Here is a 23,198-nt window from a genome sequence, read left to right on the forward strand (position 1 = left end):
GGGCTTCTCTCAAGCGTTCCCACATGTGTGCACAGTCCAATCTTTTTTGCCTGGGCTTCTCTCAAGCGTTCCCACATGTGTGCACAGTCCAAACTTTTTTGCCTGGGCTTCTCTCAAGTGTTCCCACATGTGTGCACAGTCGAAACTTTTTTGCCTGGGCTTCTCTCAAGCGTTCCCACATGTGTGCACAGTCCAAACTTTTTTGCCTGGGCTTCTCTCAAGCGTTCCCACATGTGTGCACAGTCCAAACTTTTTTGCCTGGGCTTCTCTCAAGCGTTCCCACATGTGTGCACAGTCCAATCTTTTTGTCTGGGCTTCTCTCAAGCGTTCCCACATGTGTGCACAGTCCAATCTTTTTGCCTGGGCTTCTCTCAAGCGGTCCCACATGTGTGCACAGTCCAATCTTTTTGCCTGGGCTTCTCTCAAGCAGTCCCACATGTGTGCACAGTCCAACCTTTTTGTCTGGGCTTCTCTCAAGCGTTCCCACATGTGTGCACAGTCCAATCTTTTTTGTCTGGGCTTCTCTCAAGTGTTCCCACATGTGTGCACAGTCCAACCTTTTCCCTGGGTTTCTCTCAAGTGTTCCCACATGTGTACACACATAATGTGCCATTTTTAAATCTAACCCTCGTGGCAAGCAGATGCTGCGTCACGACAGCCCTTGTGTTATTTTCTTCCGAAATATGGGCCCATATGGAGATGATGTTGCCTTCCTATTCTATATTTCCCAAATCCCATTTTTTTCTCAGCCTGAGATGTTGCAAAAGAAGACAGTGATGGACAGACAGTACTCCCGCCCTTCCCTCGCTGAACATCCCCAGGAGAGATCCAGTTTATCAAACTCTGCGCTATCCAAGCAGTTGAAAGCAAAGGCTCATCTCATGCATCTTGTCTCCCAGGCAAGACACACAAGATGGAAAGACGGAGATTATTAAGCATTTGCAAAGGGTAGGATGTAGGACTCCGGCGAGCTCTAAAGAGACTCCCAACCTCCAGTCGGGTCCCATTCTTCCAGGAAGGAAGACACCATCCGATCCTTCTTGACAGAGATCCATCCAGTCCAAGCCCATCCTGCCAAGCAGATATATATATATATATATATATATATATATATATATATATATATGGCATGTCCGATCAATGAAAAAAATGTTTCAATTCTCGTTTCTAAAGTAAGGGGCGCTGGCGCTTCGATATAGAAAGTATTTCCGTTTTTTTTCACCCAAAAATTTCAGATATTTCCGAAAATTTGTAATGATTCCAAATGTTTCTAAAATGGCGGACGCACATGTGCAATCGCTACACACCGGGCTTGTATGGCCATCTTCCATGTGGACACAGAGGACGTTAGCCCCCACCTTTGCGTCCATCGTGGAAGCTTCTGATTGGCCAGGGAGCGACAGCCATGTTAGGCTGCGCTAAGCTCCCATTCAAGGTAGGTTGCAGAAACAAAAATTTTTTTTTTAATATTTTTTAAAATATATATTTTTTAAAAATGGGGAAATAAATTAACGGAACATTAAGAGACAATTAGAGAATGGGCCAACAATGGTTCGAATTACATTGCTGGTTGCGCTGTGAGACAATGTCTCAGGATGCGTATCAAAAAGTGAGAACAATCCGAAATAATTCCGATATATGATTCAAAATGATTTTTTGGACATGTCTAATATATACTATCTGTGCCCGGTCACGCGTTGCTGTGGCGAAGTATGGTGGTCTGGGAAATAAAGTATTGAGGAAATGGTGGTAGTTAAGGTCAAGGGTCAAGGTTTTCCCTGGACATTAAGTCTAGTCGTGTCTGACTCTGGGGGTTGGGACTCATCTTGAGTCTACACTGCCATATAATCCAGTTGAAATCAGATAATCCGTATTTTATAGGCAGTGTGGAAGAGTCCTTATTGAAGTGGCCCAGGGTGCCATTAAATGGCTGAGTGGGTTGCTAGGAGACAAAGTGAGTGGAGCTTAGCCTTCTAACTGACAGCAGACCAAGTTGGTGGAGCTTAGCCTTCTAACTGGAAGCAATTGGATAAAAACAATTATTCATCTCCCTCTAATTAGGACTTTATTTTTCTTTTCTTTTTGTTGTATGAACGTAAAGGCATGGATGAGGGGTTGTGCTGCCAAGTTTAGTGTTTTTGGGATGTGTAGTTTTGTTGTTTTGTCCTAGGCCGAAATTTCATTACCCTTTTATATATATAGATATATATACACACACACACACATTATGCAAGTGTGTATACATATATACATATATATATATATTAGACATGTCCATAAAATTGTTTTGAATCGTATATCGGAATTATTTCGGATTTTTGGGTGAAAAAATCGGAAATACTTTCTATATCGAAGCGCCAGCGCCCCCTACTTTAGAAACGAGAATTGAAACATTTTTTTCATTGATCGGACATGCCTAATACATACCCCACTTCCCTAGTTTCCATCATATATATACATATATGATGTCCAGGGTGGGAGAAAGAACTGTCTGCTTGAGGTGAGTGTGAATGTTGCCATTGGCCACTTGGATTGTCACTGAATGGCCTTGGAGCGTCAAAGCCTGGTCGCTTCCTATCTGGGGAAATCTTTTGTTGGGAGGTGTTAGTTGGTGAGCTCTGGTCAGATCCTGCCGTACTAGTTCCACGCACATCTGAGTCCATTTCCTGCTCAATCTTGCCTATTGTAGGATCAAATCCATTTTTCGTTGTTATTATTTTTCTTTTCGGTTGGCTTTGAAGTATCGTTGAACAAAAAATTCTTAAATTAAAAAGAATCCCAAAGCTGCCATCTCTCCTCCTCGCCTTTCCCGTACCTCTCTCTCACGGCTGGTAGATTATAATTAAGTTCTATTTGTGCCTCGCTCTCCATTTCCCTTCACGTGGTTTTTTTTTCCTCTCCTGGTTGTTAATTGCTCTCGTCTTACCTTGCCTGGCATTAGGGCGCCAATTAGGGGGACAGACAATGGCCTCGCTCGCGGGGATCCTGAAGCAATTTCCCTTTCGGGAAATAAGTGTCAACTGAGTGAAGTTGCGTTTGAGTTCGGACTACAGTCCGGAGCAGACACAACACCCCAATGTACATCGGATATTTACAATTTGCGATTCGGATATTCGTCGGATATTTACGATTTGCGATTGGGATATTCGTCGGATATTTACGATGTGCGATTCGGATATTCATCGATATTTGTGATTCGGATATTCGTCGGATATTTACGATTTGGATATTCATCGGATATTTACGATTTGCGATTCGGATATTCATCGGATATTTACGATTTGCGATTCGGATATTCATCGGATATTTACGATTTGCGATTCGGATATTCATCGGATATTTGTGATTTGTGATTCGGATATTCATCGGATATTTACGATTTGCAATTCGGATATTCATCAGATATTTGCGATTTGGATATTCATCAGATATTTACAATTTGCGATTCGAATATTCGTCGGATATTTACGATTCGGATATTCATCGATATTTACGATTTGGATATTCATCGGATATTTACGATTTGCGATTCGAATATTCGTCGGATATTTACAATTTACAATTCGGATATTTGTCGGATATTTACGATTTGCAATTCGGATATTCATTGGATATTTACGATTTGCGATTTGGATATTCATCGGATAGTTACAATTTGCGATTCGAATATTCGTCGGATATTTACGATTTGGATATTTACGATTTGCAATTCGGATATTCATTGGATATTTACCATTTGCGATTTGGATATCCATTGGATATTTACCATTTGCGATTCAGATATTCATCAGATATTTACAATTTTCATCTATATTTGCGATTCAGATATTAATCAGAAATTTACGATTCGGATATTCATCAGATATTTACGATTTGCGATTCGGATATTTGTCGGATATTTACCATTTGCGATTCGGATATTCGTCGGATATTTACGATTTGCGATTCGGATATTCATTGATATTTGCAATTCGGATATTCATTGGATATTTGTGATTTGGATATTCATCGCATGTTTACGATTTGCGATTCGGATATTCGTCGGATATTTACCATTTGCGATTCAGATATTTATTGGATATTTACAAATGTTATGTTGTCCGAAAACCCGGACCTGGCCTTAGGAGGGACTCGCTGACCAAAAGGTCGGTGGTTCGAATCCAGGGAGCACGGCGAGCTCCTGCTGTTAGCCCCAGCTTCTGCGAATCTAGTAGTAAGTACCAATAGGAAGGTAATTTTAGGAATCATGCTGGCCACATGATCTTGGAAGTGTCTGCAGACAACGCCGGCTCACTGCACACTTTGGACATGCTCAGAGTCTGGAGCAAACGAAACAAGACACCCTCCCAGCTGGCAGCTGTTCCTGCAAATTCTCTTCCTCCACCACGGCCACCCAACATGTTCTCTCTTGGGCGGGAGCCAAACGACGGCAAAGGCGGCCATCTGCTCGGTTCGCTTCCCAGCAGCAGGAGGCCCGTTTCGCTCCCGGCCTCGTTCTCCGTCTTCAGCATCTCTTGCCGCTGGGGACCACGTTCCAACGCGCCAGGAGAAGCGGAGGAAGGCCATGGAGGCTGCTCGTCCAACTTTGCTCCCACCTGTCGGCTTCGCCATCTGCCAGCGGGGATGCGGCAACGCGCGAGCAAAAAACGTGCCGCCAGTTAACTCAAGGAGGGGTGTGAGGGTCGCTCATTACTCTAGATTTTAGCGAAACGTTGTCATCTATCCTCCACCCGATCGTCACAATTTGGCAAAGCATGAATAGCGTTAGAAACGTCCATCAAAACTTACGACAAAAGTTACGACAATCGCCTTTTTGGTTTCTTTGGATACTAAGCCCTAGACATGTCCAAAAAATCGTTTTGAATCGTATATCGGAATTATTTCGGATTTTTCTCGTTTTTTGATACGCATTCCGAGACATTGTCTCACAGCGCAACCAGCAATGTAATTCGAACCATTGTTGGCCCATTCTCTAATTGTCTCTTAATGTTTCGTTAATTTTTTTCCCCCAAAATTTTTTTAAATTTTTTTTTTAATTTTTTTTGTTTCTGCAACCGACCTTGAATGGGAGCTTAGTGCAGCCTAACATGGCTGCCGCTCCCCGGCCAATCAGAAGCTTCCACGATGGATGCAAAGGTGGGGGCTAACGTCCTCTGCGTCCACATGGAAGATTGCCATACAAGCCCGGTGTGTAGCGGTTGCGCATGCGCATCCGCCATTTTAGAAACATTTAGAATTGTTACGAATTTTCGGAAACATCCGAAATTTTTGGGTGAAAAAATCGGAAATACTTTCTATATCGAAGCGCCAGCGCCCCCTACTTTAGAAACGAGAATTGAAACATTTTTTTCATCGATCGGACACCTGGGAGGGTGTCTTGTTTCGTTCGCTCCAGGAGGACTCTGAGCATGTCCAAAGTGTACAGTGAGCCGGTGTTGTCCACAAACACTTCCATTATCATGTGGCCGGCATGATTGCATGGAGCACCGTTACCTTCCTATTGGTACTTACTGCTAGGTTCGCAGAAGCTGGGGCTAACAACAGGAGCTCGCCCTGCTCCCTAGATTCGAACCACCGACCTTTTGGTTGCAGTACTGCTAAGGGTACCTAGTGTACTGCTAAGGGCACCTAGTGTACTGCTAAGGGCACCTAGTGTACTGCTAAGGGTACCTATTGTACGTTGCTAGTTGCGCTGTGAGACAATGTCTCGGAATGCGTATCAAAAAGCGAGAACAATCCGAAATAATTCCGATATACGATTCAAAACGATTTTTGGACATGTCTAATATATAGATATTGTTGAAAGACATAGATTGGGTGGCTATGTCTGTTGTGGCCAAATTGGGTGTGATTTGGGGTCCAGTGGTTTTGTTATTTACTCAGTCCTACAAATGTACATTACATTTTTATATATATAGATAGATAGATAGATAGATAGATAGATATCGTTGAAAGACATAGATGGGATGACTATGTCTGTTGTGGCCAAATTGGGTGTGATTTGGTCCAGTGGTTTTGTTGTTTACTCAGTCCTACAAATGTACATTACATTTGTTTATATATTTACATTGAATGCCTGTAAGAGGCCACCGTTCTCAAAAGGTGCCGCTCGTGGAAAAGTGCTGGTGACAAACAACGCGAATAGCGCTGCAGCGAACTGTGAGATTGCTTGCTTTGCCGCTCATCCGGGAAGTGAAGCTTTCAATTGGGGAAGTCAAACTCTCGGAGGCCAAAGCCGCCAGGACCGATCTTGTTTGCGGCGCACGGCTGGTTGCTATGCCGACGCGAGGGGTCCAGAGCGTGGCATCCGGTTGCCACGGCAACAGTCCCAGGCCACGCTGGAGATAACTCCCTGGTCCTCTTTCGGGCATCACGTGGAAGATATTTGGGAAAGGGGAACGTTGGATTTTTTGGGTTCCACAATGACTGAAACATCTGATTTTTTTTCAACTCTTCTCTAACGTCTCAAGTCGTAACATTGAGAAAAAACACTATGACTCTGGCAACCTGGGTTCAAATCCAGCGATGGAAGCACCGTGAGAGGAGAGTTGAGTTGAAGACACGTGGTCGAAACGGCAACCGTCTCCTTGGTTATGTATGGCACACGAAATGGGAATTTATAGGTGTGACGGCGACAGGTGCTGTTGTTCGAGAGCCAAGCCAAAATCTCGAGAGATGACTATATATATATATATATATATATATATATATATATATATATATATATAAAACTGTAGAAAACAACAAAACCACTGAACCAAATCGCACCAAATTTGGCCGCAAAAAACATAGTCATCCAATCTATGCCTTTCAATCAAAAAAGTCTTGTCTGTATTTTCGTCCATTTTAATGTCAATTGTCTACTATCTATAAATGTAATGTGCGTTTTTCCCATGGAGTAAACTTCAAAACCACTGAACCAAATCACACCAAATTTGGCCAAAAAAAACATAGTTATCCCATCTATGTCTTTCAATCAAAAAAGTCTTGTCTATATTTTCTTCCATTTTTACGTCAATTATCTTCTTCTATATATATATAAAAATGTAATGTGTGTTTTTCCCATGGAGTAAACAACAAAACCACTGGACCAAATCACACCAAATTTGGCCACAAAAAACATAGTCATCCAATCTATGTCTTTCAATCAAAAAACCTAGAAAAATAAAGTCTATAAATTTAGTGTAAACACTAGGTTGCCCTGTTACTATAGACTCAAGAGTAATACAGGATAGAATAATGATTAACAAAATGACTATCTCTCTATATAAAAATGTAATGTGCGTTTTTCCCATGGAGTAAACAACAAAACCACTGGACCAAATCGCACCAAATTTGGCCACAAAAGACAAAGTCATCCCATCTATGTCTTTCAATTAAAAAAACGTAGAAAAATAAAGTCCAAATTACAGAGGACGAGGAAGAGCCATTCTCCCCCTGGCTGCCAGTCGGAAGGGTAGGCCCGACCCATACAGATTATCTCATTTGAACTGGATTATATGGCAGTATAGATTCAATGGGTACTTCTTCATAACATATACTAACTACCACCAATTCCTCAATACTTTATTTCCCATGCCACCACACTTCGCCACAGCAACGCGTGGACGGGCACAGCTAGTAGCTGTGGCCGGCCATGCGTTGCTGTGGCTAGGACTTAATTTTTCTTTTTTTGTTGTTGTATGAACGTAGAGGCGTGGATGAGAGGTTGTGCTGTCAATTTTCGAGGTTGTGGGGCGTTTAGTTTAGTTGTCTTGTCCGGTGCCGTGATTCCATTACCCTTTTATATATATAGATTTGTATTGTGAAGTATGGAAACGGGCCAAGGACAGGAAACAGGTGGGAACGATTTTGCTGAATGTTTCCCAGGGAGTGGGTCGAATTCTCCAACTGTTTTTGGGGACAGTCATTTCAAAATGCAGAGGCCAGACGGCCATCTGTCGGGAGGGTTTTGAGTGTGTTTCAGGTGTGGTACAATTAAGTCCTTTGTTCAATCAGCGACCAAAGGCATGTGCGCGACGACCCAGAATGAAACGCTATGGCCATTTTCTCCAGCTTCAATGGGAGCGATTTTCCCGGCATGACACCTCTTCGGGATTGCGAGAAAATCAAAATACCGGTAATTTCGTCTCCCCGGGCCAGACTTTTAGGAGGTCTGAATCAGACCCTTTTTTCTCCCCAATTCTTTCTCGTTCTCCCATTCAATGGGATGATTGACAGAGAGACGGAGCACAATCAAGTCTGGCGTGAGTCACTCTTATGGAGCCACTAAGGTGATTCACAAATCCTGGGTCTGAAAAGTGGGTAATTCTCATCTTCCAGTAACCATATTATTCTTATTATTATTATTATTATTGCATATATACATGATCTTTATGTGCCTCCCTAATTTACGTTCCTTGATGCGTACCCTAAAATAATAATAATAATAATAATAATAATAATATATTATAATAATATCTATATATTAGACATGTCCAAAAAATCGTTTTGAATCGTATTTCGGAATTATTTCGGATTGTTCTCACTTTTTGATACGCATTCCGAGACATTGTCTCACAGCGCAACCAGCAATGTAATTCGAACCATTGTTGGCCCATTCTCTAATTGTCTCTTAATGTTTCGTTAATCCCCCCCATTTTTAAAAAATATATTTTTAAAAATATTTTTTTAAAAAATTTTGTTTCTGCAACCTACCTTGAATGGGAGCTTAGCGCAGCCTAACATGGCTGCCGCTCCCCGGCCAATCAGAAGCTTCCACTATGGACGCAAAGGTGGGGGCTAACGTCCTCTGCGTCCACATGGAAGATTGCCATACAAGCCCAGTGTGTAGCGATTGCGCATGCGTGTCCACCATTTTAGAAACATTTAGAATCATTACGAATTTTCGGAAATATCCGAAATTTTTGGGTGAAAAAAATCGGAAATACTTTCTATATCGAAGCGCCAGCGCCCCCTACTTTAGAAACGAGAATTGAAACATTTTTTTCATCGATCGGACATGCCTACTAGATACATTAGGAAGAATATCGAGAAACAATCTGGATTTTGGAGCAAATGCTACAAAGGATAAACAACTCGACCTTTGAGCAAAACAAACCAACTCAGAGAGCAAGAAAGAAAGAGAGTCCGAATACATAAGACGGCGAGTGGAAGCCGCCTGCCATCTGGAATACCTGTTAACCTTTCCGTCTTGTCCACCTGCATTTTTGCCATCCGGAGCCTCGGATCGCACACACAAAACAGGCTCTCCGTGGCACGAAAAGTTTCGTTTGGTTCCCCGTTCCCATGGAAACAAGTCCCTTCCTTCCTCGGGAAGTTCAATCCAGTGTCTGGGTTTGGCGGGTGCTCTGACGGCTTCAAAGGCCTCGCTGCTCACGGCGCAAGACGTCCTCCCAGGATACCACCGAGAAAGAAAACAGCAGCATGGAAACACACAGCCAGGTTTCAAACCGTAGAATCTGAAGAGTTGGAAGGGACCACAAAGGCCGTGGAGTCCAATGCAAATATATAATTACTAACAGCCCTTTAATGGCAACAATCAGGTTGACGTGGATCTTGGTGAAAATGGGTTCGATCTAGTCCAGGGGTCCGTTCTAGATTTGGGAGTATAGTAACTGCTTTGGGACGTGGTGATCAGGCATTTGGACAACGTGGCATTCAGTCCAGTGGAGTTGATGACGTAGGAGCATCACTTCAATGTTAATGATCTTTGCTGATTTGTCCGCCTGTCTTCCCAAGAGATTTGCAGGATTTTCAGAGGCAACGCTGGTGAAATTGTTCCAGGAGTCGAGTGTGATGTCTGTAGACAGTCCACATTTCGCAAGGTTGGGAGGACAATAGCTTTATAAACAAGCACCTCGGTCTCACTACGGATGTCCCGATCCTCAAACTCTCTCGGCTTCATTTGGAAGAATGCTGCACTCGTAGAGCTCAGACACTGGGAAAATGCTGCACTCGCAAGGCTCAGACATTTGGAAAAATTCTGCCCTCACAGAGCTCAGACACTTTGGGAAAATGCTGCATTCGCAAGGCTCAGACACTTTGGGAAAATGCTGCACTCGCAAAGCTCAGACACTTTGGGAAAATGCTGCCCTCACAGAGCTCAGACACTTTGGGAAAATGCTGCATTCGCAAGGCTCAGACACTTTGGGAAAATGCTGCACTCGCAAAGCTCAGACACTCTGGGAAAATGCTGCACTTGCAGAGCTCAGACACTTTGGAAAAATTCTGCACTTACGGAGCTCAGACACTCCAGAAAAATGCTACACTCACAGAGCTGAAACACTTCAGAAAAATGCTGCACTCGCAGAGCTCAGACACTCCAGAAAAATGCTGCACTTGCAGAGCTCAGACATTTCGGAAAAATGCTGCACTTGCCGAGCTCAGACACTCCAGAAAAATGCTGCACTTGCAGAGCTCAGACATTTCGGGGAAATGCTGCACTCGCAGAGCTCAGACACTTCAGAAAAATGCTGCACTCACAGAGCTCAGACACTCCAGAAAAATGCTGCACTTGCAGAGCTCAGACATTTCGGGGAAATGCTGCACTCGCAGAGCTCAGACACCGGAAAAATGATGACTTTTGTGGAGAGGTGGCTGCCAAGTTAGCCGAAATGGTCTACATTTTCTGGCATTGTGGAGGGACTGGCTGGTGCCTACTGGAAGAGCTATGAAAACTGGATCAGCCGGTTGCTAATGAGGGAAGGACTTCCATGGTCCGTTCCCAAATTAAACACAAATGAACTCGTCCTAGAAAGCCACGGCGGGGCCAAATGTGACAGTGGTGTAAACCTACTTTCGGGCTCTGTAATAATCATGCCGGGCGGGAAAATGACCCCCACTTGCCTGACCTTTATGAAGTTTTCATTAATTCTGCCCTTCTCGCTTCCTCATATACATACGGCGGGCCTCCTGCTTCTGCCAATTATCCCGCTTTGGAAATAATCTCCCGAATAATAGAATAATAGGGGCCGCTAATTGGACGCCGTAAAGCGATTTAGGAGGTAATTAAAATGCCACGGAGAGGAGAACGGCGGGCTCAAAACTGGCAAATCGAACCAGAAGCTGACCTCCGAAAGGTCGAAAAAAGCTGACCCTCTCATCATACTATGGAACGATAATTAAGCAACGTGTATGAATTCGAATTTAGATCGTTTCCGAAACAAGTATTGAAAAACTTTGAATCCATAGAGTTGAACGTGAATAAATTGACAACGTTGCTGTGGCGTTGTCTGGTGGTGTTGGTGAGAAATTGTTGAGCTAGTGGTGGTATTGAATGTCTGTTGTATGGTTGTCTTTATGTTTAGTATGCACACTGAAGTGGATTATATGGCAGTGTGGAGTCCGGATAATCCAGTTCAAAGCAGATAATATAAGATTCTAAATGGGTTATATAGCTGTGTGGACGGGCCTTGAGACTACACGGCCATATAATCCAGTTCAAATCTGATAATCTGTGGAAGAGGCCTAAGTGAGGCCTAACTGTGCCTGTCCCCTGGGCTGAGTAGGTTGCTAGGAGACCAAGTGGGTGGAGCTTAGCCTTCAAACAGGCAGCAATTGGATAAAAACTATTATTCTTTTCCCTGTAATTAGGACTTTATTTTTCTTTCCTTTTTGTTGTATCAACCTAGAGCCGTGAATGATGGGTTGTGTTGTCAAATTTCGAGGTTGGGGGGCCTGTAGTTTTGTTGTTTTGTCCACTGCCCTGATGCCATCACTCTTTTATATATATAGATACAATATGTTATAATTATTATATATTATTGTAAATTATATTGTGTGTGTGTATATATATATATATATATATATATATATATATATACACAATATAATTTACAATATATATATATATATATATATATATATATATATATATATACATATATAAACACACACATATATATATATTAGGCATGTCCGATCGATGAAAAAAAAGTTTCAATTCTCGTTTTAAAGTAGGGGGCACTGGCACTTCGATATAGAAAGTATTTCCGATTTTTTCACCCCAAAATTTCGAATATTTCCAAAAATTCATAATGATTCTAAATGTTTCTAAAATAGCGGACGCGCATGCGCAATCGCTACACACCGGGCTTGTATGGCAATCTTCCATGTCGACGCAGAGGACGTTAGCCCCCACCTTTGCGTCCATCGTGGAAGCTTCTGATTGGCCGGGGAGCGGCAGCCATGTTAGGCTGTGCTAAGCTCCCATTCAAGGTAGGTTGCAGAAACAAAAAAAATTAAATATTTTTAAAAATATATATTTAAAAATTTGGGGGGGAAAAATTAACGAAACATTAAGAGACAATGAGAGAATGGGCCAACAATGGTTCGAATTACATTGCTGGTTGCGCTGTGAGACAATGTCTCGGAATGCGTATCAAAAAGCAAGAACAATCCGAAATAATTCCGATATACGATTCAAAACGATTTTTGGAACATGTCTAATATATATATAAACTAGCATATATATATAAAGTTCGCATCACAACTTTCCTTGACCCGAACACTCCCCTCCTATTGATGTTGTCCGGACTGGTATTGGCTTTGAAGCCGATGCATGTTTTTCTCGCGGTGTTCTGAGCTCTTTAGATCCTTTCCACGAGTCCTGCTACCAAGCTATCCTATATCTGTACATGTCATTTTTTAAAAAAAATCCTTTCTCAGCATTTCTTTTATAGAATCATTTTTATTCGTTTTCAACAAGATTTACAACAACACAATTGCTTGATTGCAATTGTGATGGGAAGGGGAAATAAACGAAAAAAGGTGCGGCAAGAGAAGATATAGGTACAAGGAAAGATATTTTCGTGGTGAAAAAGGAAGAGTGGAAAGAGATTAAAGGAAAAAAGAAAAGGAAAAAAATAAAAAATTAAAAAAGGGGGGGAAAGCCAGTCATTTACATAATGATTAGTAAAGTTCTTTTCTACTTTTGCCTTGTTGTACCAGAGGTACGCATTAGACATGTCCAAAAAATCGTTTTGAATCGTATATCGGAATTATTTCGGATTGTTCTCGCTTTTTGATACGCATTCCGAGACATGTCCAAAAAATCGTTTTGAATCGTATATCGGAATTATTTCGGATTGTTCTCGCTTTTTGATACGCATTCCGAGACATTGTCTCACAGCACAACCAGCAATGTAATTCGAACCATTGTTGGCCCATTCTCTAATTGTCTCTTAATGTTTCATTAATTTCCCCCCCCCCAAAAAATTTTTTTTAATTTTTTTTGTTTCTACCTTGAATGGGAGCTTAGTGCAGCCTAACATGGCTGCCGCTCCCCGGCCAATCAGAAGCTTCCACGATAGACGCAAAGGTGGGGGCTAACGTCCTCTGCGTCCACATGGAAGATTGCCATACAAGCCCGGTGTGTAGCGATTGCGCATGCGCGTCCACCGTTTTAGAAACAATTAGAATCATTACGAATTTTCGGAAATATCCGAAATTTTGGGGTGAAAAAATCGGAAATACTTTCTACATCGAAGCGCCAGCGCCCCCTACTTTAGAAACGAGAATTGAAACATTTTTTTTTCATCGATCGGACATGCCTAGTACGCATGCCACCCTCTCCTAAGATCATGGAGGATTTTCTTATTAGCTAAAGTGGCCCATTCTCAAAATATATTTGTAGGTTTGGCAGGGATAAGCCACCTCTTTCCTTTGAGTCTGTTAAATACTTGATCCTGGGTTTCTTTCATTCCCATATAAATTTAGTGATTTCTCGTTGCCGTTCTTTAACAAGAAAATTAGTTCTAATAATAGGGATCAATTGGGAAAGAAAGAGTAATTTTGGCAAAACACTCATTTTAATCACAGATATTCTGTGGGGAATTTTGTCTTGTTGAGATATAGTCCCCTTTATACAGAGTGATGCTCCCTAGTTGTGTGATCCAAAGGGGGTTCCCGTGGCAACAGGAAACACAACCACTGTCCCCATGGCAACAACTGCTCGCATGGAGCCAGGCTGAAGCGAGGACTCAGGACAGGTATCGGGTGGGAGGAGGCGAGGGGTGCGAGGAACCAAAGCTGGATGGAGGACCACAACGTAGGTGGAGATCCGATTCCAATGGGACAATGAGTCCACAACTAGGGCTACACAACTAGGACAGGATCCTCCAACCTTGGGTCACTCCTTGGCCACTCACACTAAAACTCGGAGCAGATCTTTCCTCCTTGGTGGCGCTCAAATCCTAAGACACAACCAAACGTTGAGTCAGATCATCAATCCATGTACAGTAGAGTCTCACTTATCCAACACTCGCTTATCCAACGTTCTGGATTATCCAACGCATTTTTGTAGTCAATGTTTTCAATATATCATGATATTTTGGTGCTAAATTCATAAATACAGTAATTACTACATAGCATTACTGCATATTGAACTACTTTTTTGGCCAAATTTGTTGTCTAACATGATGTTTTGGTGCTTCATTTGTAAAATCATAACCTAATTTGATGTTTAATAGGCTTTTCCTTAATCTCTCCTTATTATCCAACATATTCGCTTATCCAACATTCTGCCGGCCCGTTTATGTTGGATAAGTGAGACTCTACTCTAGTTGTAGATTGTCAACACTCGTTGGTTGACCATCCATGGTTTGAGATGAGCGAGTCTTTCCCATATCTACCTGGAAATGCTAGGGCAATGATGGGCAACCTTTTGCGCTCGGTGTGTCAAAATTCGCCAAAAAACCTAGCATGACTTGGGTGGTGTGAAAAACATAATTTCGGAATGTGTATAGTTTAAATAACAAAAATATATAATTGTAATATATAACTGTATTTAATAGATCAAAAACTATTGACTACCCTTATTTCCATGTACAACGATCTATGGCACCTCTTGCAGTTTCCACGCTGATTTCTCTAGTTTCAATGTAGTCATGAATCTATATATATTAGACATGTCCAAAAAACCGTTTTGAATCGTATATCGGAATTATTTCAGATTGTTCTCGCTTTTTGATACGCATTCCGAGACATTGTCTCACAGCGCAACCAGCAATGTAATTCGAACCATTGTTGGCCCATTCTCTAATTGTCTCTTAATGTTTCGTTAATTTTTTCCCCCAAAATTTTTTTAAATATATTTTTTAAAATATTTTAAAAAATTGTTTCCTGCAACCTACCTTGAATGGGAGCTTAGCACAGCCTGACATGGCTGCCGCTCCGCGGCCAATCAGAAGCTTCCACTATGGACGCAAAGGTGGGGGCTAACGTTCTTCCACATGGAAGATTGCCATACAAGTGATTGCGCATGCGCGTCCACCATTTTAAAAACATTTAGAATCATTACGAATTTTCGGAAATATCCGAAATTTTTGGGTGAAAAAATCGGAAATACTTTCTATATTGAAGCGCCAGCGCCCCCTACTTTAGAAACGAGAATTGAAACATTTTTTTCATCGATCGGACATGCCTAATATACCCATTAGTTATGCTTCTGCCCCGAAAAACCTCAGACAAGTCTCCGATTATTTTAGGAAGCTGCCTTCCTACCAAGGCCGAGATCCAACTCCGTCTTCCTAGTATTTTTGGAACTATAGATCCAAACTCGTTCCTATATTCTGGCCATAATTTTCCCCCCGTAATGTAAACATCATCTGGTACAAGGGTGCCCCGAAGTGGAGAAAGTCGGTATTGGTTTTTCAAAGTTGATTCGGTGTACAATCGGTGGTAATTCAGAACTGACAGTGATTGGATGTGTGTCTTTCCCTATGCTTGAGTTCTACCCGTTACGTGACTAAGCGATGCCTCCAGGATGGACCAGAAACAAGACCGGATCAGTATCCTCGCACAGCCGAAAATTAACCACCAGGTCCTCTGCTGCAGGTGAGAAATACGTTGTTGGATAGGCTCGGTTTCTTCACATATATTGTGTTGTCGAAGGCTTTCATGACCAGAATCACTGGGTTGCTGTGAATTTTCCGAGCTTTCCAGAAGCATTAGTAGTAATAATAATAATAATAATAATAATAATAATAATAATAATAATATATATATTAATATAATATAATATGTTCATATAATTAATATAATAATATAATATATGAATATATTATTATTATAAAAATATATCCCGCCCCATCTCCCCAAAGGCAGGAGTGGCTCCCGTGGGGACTAAGCCCAGCAATCTATATATATAAAATTGTAATGTGCGTAATTCGGACCGAGTTAACAACAAAACCACTGGGCCGAATCTCACCAAATTTGGCCACAGAACTCATCACTTTCTAAGGACAAAGAAAACAGAAACAAGGCCAGAAAAATCCCCCAAAATTAAAAAAAAATCCCCTAGAAGACAAGTAACCAGGTTTCCAAGCAGCAAGCCTATTCCACTGCATTCCAGCTAACACCTCCCAACAAAGGATTCCCCCAGGTAGGTCCAGTGGACGTCAGCACGAAAACATATTCTCATTGAAGACAACTCTGTCCTTCTCTGCAGGCCCACTGTCTACTGGGTAGATAAAATCCCCCCGGAGCACCCGCGATTTACCGTACCAGGCAAGTTGTTGACAACTGGAGCTATTGGTGGCTTAAAGGGATTACAATTTATACATCTGAGGGTCATGTACATTATAGTCTCATATGGCTAACATCCAGGAATGGGGAATGCATGGTAAGACCCATAACCAATTCCCCACTTATACTTACATAGTCATGGCAGCACTCATATGCCTGAAAATGGATTATCAGTGCTGTTCTGTGAACTAGAACTCCCAGAACCAAAGATCAATCACCCTGAATCCCTGCCTGTATGCACAATTGGGCATGATGGGGCTGTGTGCCAAGTTTGGTCCAGATCCGAAGTCGGCTGCGTTCAGTGCTTGGTCCAATTCCGTCACTGGTGGGCGTCGCAGTGGCCTGTGGGAGTCGTAGCGATTGAAAGTACTACAAATCCCATCACCCATGGCCCATCGTCCCACCAACGGCACCAGGCCTTGAGTGCGTTGTGGGGGTTAAGTGTGCCAAGTTTGGGCCATGTCTGTCATTCCTGACATACCCACATACAAACATCCCATATACAAACATTCACTTTTGTTATATAGATATTAGACATGTCCAAAAAATCGTTTTGAATCGTATATCGGAATTATTTCGGATTTTTCTCGCTTTTTGATACGCATTCCGAGACATGGTCTCACAGCGCAACCAGCAATGTAATTCGAACCATTGTTGGCCCATTCTCTAATTGTCTCTTAATGTTTCGTTAATTTTCCCCCCCAAATGTTTTTAATATATTTTTAAAAATATTAAAAATAATTTTTTTTTCATCGATCAGACATGCCTAATAGACAGATATCTTACTGAACTATAAATCATTTTAAGGAGCTCGATAACAGCCAAAAGACGTTTAGTTTATTTTAATTTTGGCTCCTTACTACATATCCTTACTCCTGTGATTCCATCTTCTCCATCTTTCTTTTGCAGTCTTAACCCCAAGGCAGGAAGAGCTGTCGAAAATTAAGAAAGTGAACTCAGAGTACAAAGCAGACAGGTGAGGCAACCCGATGTAACGGTCAAGGTAGTTATTTACTACTTTTCAGGAGAATTACAACTAGTTGTCCGCTGAAAATTCCTGTATCCACATCCAGATGAGTTCTGTATTTACACGTATCTGTTGTTTACCTTTTTTTGGGCGGGTGTATTTCAGACTCACTCCAATGTGGCCGGTCACGCCAGCTGCTCTGAAAGCAGAGGCCTCGCCCAGAATTAAGGAACTGGCGCAGCCCCGATGTTTCACAAACGACTGGTACCGGCCCCGATCCCTGATGGTACGTGGATCGTTGTTACAATATCCTTGTAACTTAAGAATCCCTCCATATTTATTTATTTGCAGTATTTAAATTTAAATAAATTATTTAAGTATTCAAAGTGTGATTGTTTCCTCTCTAGGGGAATCTTTTGTTGGGAGGTGTTAGCTGGCTCTGGTTGTTTCCTGTCTGGAATACCCTTATTTTCACAGTTTTGTTCTTAACTTACTGTCCAGATTGTAGAGTTTTTTTTAATGCTGGCTGCCAGGTTTTGTTCGTTTTGATGGTTTCCAGAAACCCAATAATAATAATAGTAATAGTAATAATAATAATAATAATAATAATAATAATAATAATAATAATAATAATAATAATAAAAATACATCACACAGTCCTAGACACTTGGGAAATGTTCGACTTGTGATTTTGTGATACAAAATCCAGCATGTCTATCTTGTTTGCTGTGTCATAAAATAATGATGATGATGATGATGATGACTATGAGGGGGAATCCTTTGTTGGGAGGTGTTAGCTGGCTCTGGTTGTTTCCTGTCTGAAATACCCTTATTTTCAGAGTTGTGTTCTTTACTTACTGTCCAGATTGTAGAGTTTTTTTTTAAATGTTGGCTGCCAGGTTTTGTTCGTTTTGATGGTTCACAGAAACCCAATAATAATAATAATAATAATAATAATGACTCTGAGGGGGAATCCTTTGTTGGGAGGTGTTAGCTGGCTCTGGTTGTTTCCTGTCTGGAATACCCTTATTTTCAGAGTTGCGTTCTTTATTTACTGTCCAGACTGTAGAGTTTTTTTAAATGCTGGCTGCCAGGTTTTGTTCGTTTTGATGGTTCACAGAAACTCAATAATAATAATAATAATAATAATAATAATAATAATAATAATAATGACTCTGAGGGGGAATCCTTTGTTGGGAGGTGTTAGCTGGCACTGGTTGTTTCCTGTCTGGAATATGTCTAACTGTGCTCAGCCGCGTGTTGAAGCCCCGTAACCAAGTGTCCGGGGGGGGGGGGGGGGGGCTCTGCGCATGCGCAATGTGTATTTTTTTTGTTTTGGATGCTTTTCTGTAATTTAGACTTAATTTTATAGGGGTTTTTTGACAGAAAGACAAAGATTGGATGGCTATGCCTTTTATGGCCAAATTTGGTGTGATTTGGTCCAGTGGTTTTGTCGTTTACTCCATGGCAATTACACACATTACATTTATATATACATAGATGACACCCGAGTCCTTGGTGGTAGTACTTCCTCATGCCTTTCCGCAAGTAAATAATTAAAAAAAAAATCAAAATCACGTTTTATTGATTAGCCCATCGGCCGTATCAAAACATTTAACACATAGACATACATACATGCAAGTAAATTAGTTAAATTAGCCTCCTGCATAAAGCGGTACCTAGACCTTTCTACTCAACAGACGCAACTGTTTATCGAGCTGCTTAGGTCAACGAGCTAGGGCTATTAACGGTCGGGAGCTCAATCCGACCCGGGCTTCGATCCCGGTGAGTTATTGCAGCTGGCTACTAACCAGCTGTGTCACGGCCCAGCCCATATACAATTGAGTTAGTGGTATTTCAATGTGCCACTCGACTTTGGTTGTGTCCGTTTCTAGTTGGTGTGGAATTAGGGGTGCCAAGGCTAAGATCCGTCACTGTCATGATCTCCAATCTTTGACATCTCCGGTCGGCTGACAAAGAACAGATGCCAGCCATAAAACCTCAATTACCCTCTGGTATGTGAGAGCCCCTATATAAATGGGCCAAAGAGAAAGTTCTGGTATTCTGTATAATAAAACCTGTTGGAATCTACCAGCGTGTGTCTTGGTGCTTTTCCTGGTGGAAGACTGACCCACAGCACAACTGGGAGAAGAGAACCTAACAATCCATAAACCTCAATTACCCTCTGGTATGTGAGAGCCCCTATATAAATGGGCCAAAGAGAAGGTTTTGGTATTCGGTACAATAAAACCTGTTGGAATCTACCAGCGTGTGTCTGGGTGCTTTTCCTGGTGGAAGACTGACCCACAGCACAACTGGGAGAAGAGAACCTAACAATCCATAAACCTCAATTACCCTCTGGTATGTGAGAGCCCCTATATAAATGGGCCAAAGAGAAAGTTCTGGTATTCTGTATAATAAAACCTGTTGGAATCTACCAGCGTGTGTCTTGGTGCTTTTCCTGGTGGAAGACTGACCCACAGCACAACTGGGAGAAGAGAACCTAACAATCCATAAACCTCAATGACCCTCTGGTATGTGAGAGCCCCTATATAAATGGGCCAAAGAGAAAGTTCTGGTATTCTGTATAATAAAACCTGTTGGAATCTACCAGCGTGTGTCTTGGTGCTTTTCCTGGTGGAAGACTGACCCACAGCACAACGGGGAGAAGAGAACCCGACAGTCACTAAGATGAGTGTTGTATTTTTGTCTTTAGGTGAGTAAAGGAGCCTTGACTGCCATTCCCAGCCCACGGATCATTGCTTTGGCCGAACCGAAGCACCTGCCACCCGCTCCTCAGAGTAAGCAACTTATCCTTTCTACCTCGCTTTTCATACCAGTTGTAGCTCCTCGGGGAATGTCTACAACGGGTTGCGGTTTTGTCTCGCTCGCTAAATAAAGCACCTTCCCATTGTCAGATGGGAAACGTGGGAACAGAGCCGTACAAACACAAGTTCCCGTGCGCATTGCTCACAGGGCTCCCAAGACGTCCTTTCCACAGTCGAGTTCCCATGAGGCCTCCTTGAAAGTTTCCCACTCTGCTTAAAGACGGGGAGACGTTTTGCATCATAATTTCCCAAAAGACGGGTAGTTTTCCCTGAGAATAAATTCGGCAGCAAAGGCATACTTCTAGACTATTATACAAACGTATGTGGATGGCAGTTTACTCAGTAAAATGTGTGGAGTTCTCTCTGGGTAGGATTTTTCAAATGCATCAGCGCTAGCCCTGTCCTGATGAGCACTCCGCATTTCTCGGGCTTGAGTCCAGAAATAGATCACATATTACAAGCAATAGCCTGCAGGCTTTGCAAAAGAAAACACACCGATAAGGGAGGAGAAGAGAGAAATAGATCACACATTGCAAGCAATAGCCCGCAGGCTTTGCAAAAGAAAACACACCGATAAGGGAGGAGAAGAGAGAAATAGATCACACATTGCAAGCAATAGCCTGCAGGCTTTGCAAAAGAAAACACACTGATAAGGGAGGAGAAGAGGGAAATAGATCACACATTGCAAGCAATAGCCTGCAGGCTTTGCAAAAGAAAACACACCGATAAGGGAGGAGAAGAGAGAAATAGATCACACATTGCAAGCAATAGCCTGCAGGCTTTGCAAAAGAAAACACACCGATAAGGGAGGAGAAGAGAGAAATAGATCACATATTGCAAGCAATAGCCCGCAGGCTTTGCAAAAGAAAACACACCGATAAGGGAGGAGAAGAGAGAAATAGATCACACATTGCAAGCAATAGCCCGCAGGCTTTGCAAAAGAAAACACACCGATAAGGGAGGAGAAGAGAGAAATAGATCACACATTGCAAGCAATAGCCTGCAGGCTTTGCAAAAGAAAACACACTGATAAGGGAGGAGAAGAGAGAAATAGATCACACATTGCAAGCAATAGCCTGCAGGCTTTGCAAAAGAAAACACACTGATAAGGGAGGAGAAGAGAGAAATAGATCACACATTGCAAGCAATAGCCTTCAGGCTTTGCAAAAGAAAACACACCGATAAGGGAGGAGAAGAGAGAAATAGATCACATATTGCAAGGAATAGCCTGCAGACTTTGCAAAAGAAAACACACCGATAAGGGAGGAGAAGAGAGAAATAGATCACACATTGCAAGCAATAGCCTGCAGGCTTTGCAAAAGAAAACACATCGATAAGGGAGGAGAAGAGAGAAATAGATCACATATTGCAAGCAATAGCCTGCAGGCTTTGCAAAAGTAAACACGCTGATAAGGGAGGAGAAGAGAGAAATAGATCACACTCTTCTTTCTCGTTTGCTTCGCTCCCGCAGTGCCGCCTAAAAAAATCCCCCGCGGTCCCATTGCCGCGGTCGAAAAATTCGCCGAACTCTCCAAGCCCCGGATATTTACCTTCGACGCCCAGGATCCGTACAAAGTTTCCAAGGCGGCTCTCCAGTATGTCGCAAGTCCGCGCGTCCTTGAAATCAGCCGCCCGCCGAGAAGGAGAAGCAAAGTCCCTCACGATGTGTAGCGGGATGCTCTCACTCGACTTCGGTCCCATGTTGAAAACCGATTAAAGCCGCTCAATTATTATTATTGTTGTTGTTGTTGTTGTTGTAATATTACACGATATCCCACTCGTACTCTTCACCTGGGTGTAGAGTGAGTCCTGGGTGTTGTGTGTGTCAAGTTTGGTCTTGATGAGACATTGATGGGGGTGACAGTGGTCTCAGGAAGTGAATGAATATACTGCAAGTCCCATCATCCAAGGTCCAAGCTCTTTCAAACCCCACCAAGATGTAGAGTGGGCCATGGTGGCTCTATGTGCCAAGTTTGGTCTTGATCAGTCATTGGTGGGGGTCACAGTAGTCCCAGGAAGTGAGTGAAGATAGTGTAAGTCCCCTCATCCACGGTCCCTCTTCCCCCAAACTGCTCAAAGGGGGAAAACGAACCCTGGACCACCCTAAAGGGGCCTTAAACAACTTCTAAACAGGCTCAAAGGGGCAAAACGAACCCTGGACCGCCCTAAAGGGGCCTTAAACAACTTCTAAACAGGCACAAAGGGGCAAAACGAACCCTGGACCACCCTAAAGGGGCCTTAAACAACTTCTAAACAGGCCCAAAGGGGAAAAACGAACCCTGGAGCACCCTAAAGGGGCCTTAAACAACTTCTAAACAGGCTCAAAGGGGCAAAACGAACCCTGGACCACCCTAAAGGGGCCTTAAACAACTTCTAAACAGGCTCAAAGGGGCAAAACGAACCCTGGACCACCCTAAAGGGGCCTTAAACAACTTCTAAACAGGCTCAAAGGGGCAAAACGAACCCTGGACCACCCTAAAGGGGCCTTAAACAACTTCTAAACAGGCCCAAAGGGGCAAAACGAACCCTGGACCACCCTAAAGGGGCCTTAAACAACTTCTAAACAGGCCCAAAGGGGAAAAACGAACCCTGGAGCACCCTCATGGGGCCTTAAACAACTTCTAAACAGGCCCAAAGGGGCAAAACGAACCCTGGACCACCCTAAAGGGGCCTTAAACAACTTCTAAACAGGCCCAAAGGGGAAAAACGAACCCTAGACCACCCTAAAGGGGCCTTAAACAACTTCTAAACAGGCCCAAAGGGGCAAAACGAACCCTGGACCACCCTAAAGGGGCCTTAAACAACTTCTAAACAGGCCGAAAGGGGAAAAACGAACCCTGGACCACCCTAAAGGCGCCTTAAACAACTTCTAAACA

The 23,198-nt window shown here is 42.6% G+C and overlaps 1 long non-coding RNA gene across 5 annotated transcripts; it reads left to right on the forward strand.

Annotated features, from left to right (window-relative positions):
* The first annotated feature begins 13,411 nt into the window (after positions 1-13,411).
* spmap2 (sperm microtubule associated protein 2) lies at positions 13,412-22,055 on the forward strand. Of its 5 annotated transcripts, none has more exons than XR_010000132.1 (7): positions 13,415-14,050; positions 15,732-15,837; positions 16,451-16,509; positions 17,437-17,503; positions 17,660-17,780; positions 20,211-20,295; positions 20,413-20,618. It is a non-coding gene; the product is annotated as a sperm microtubule associated protein 2 (long non-coding RNA). The 5 variants fall into 5 exon arrangements; XR_010000128.1 differs by lacking the exon at positions 20,413-20,618 and adding an exon at positions 21,794-22,055 and having other exon boundaries at positions 13,425-13,991; XR_010000129.1 differs by lacking the exon at positions 20,413-20,618 and adding an exon at positions 21,794-22,055 and having other exon boundaries at positions 13,426-14,050.
* Positions 22,056-23,198: the final 1,143 nt, after the last annotated feature.

Source organism: Anolis carolinensis, unplaced genomic scaffold, assembly GCF_035594765.1.
Source record: "Anolis carolinensis isolate JA03-04 unplaced genomic scaffold, rAnoCar3.1.pri scaffold_7, whole genome shotgun sequence".
In the NCBI taxonomy this organism is placed as follows: Eukaryota; Metazoa; Chordata; class Lepidosauria; order Squamata; family Dactyloidae; genus Anolis; species Anolis carolinensis.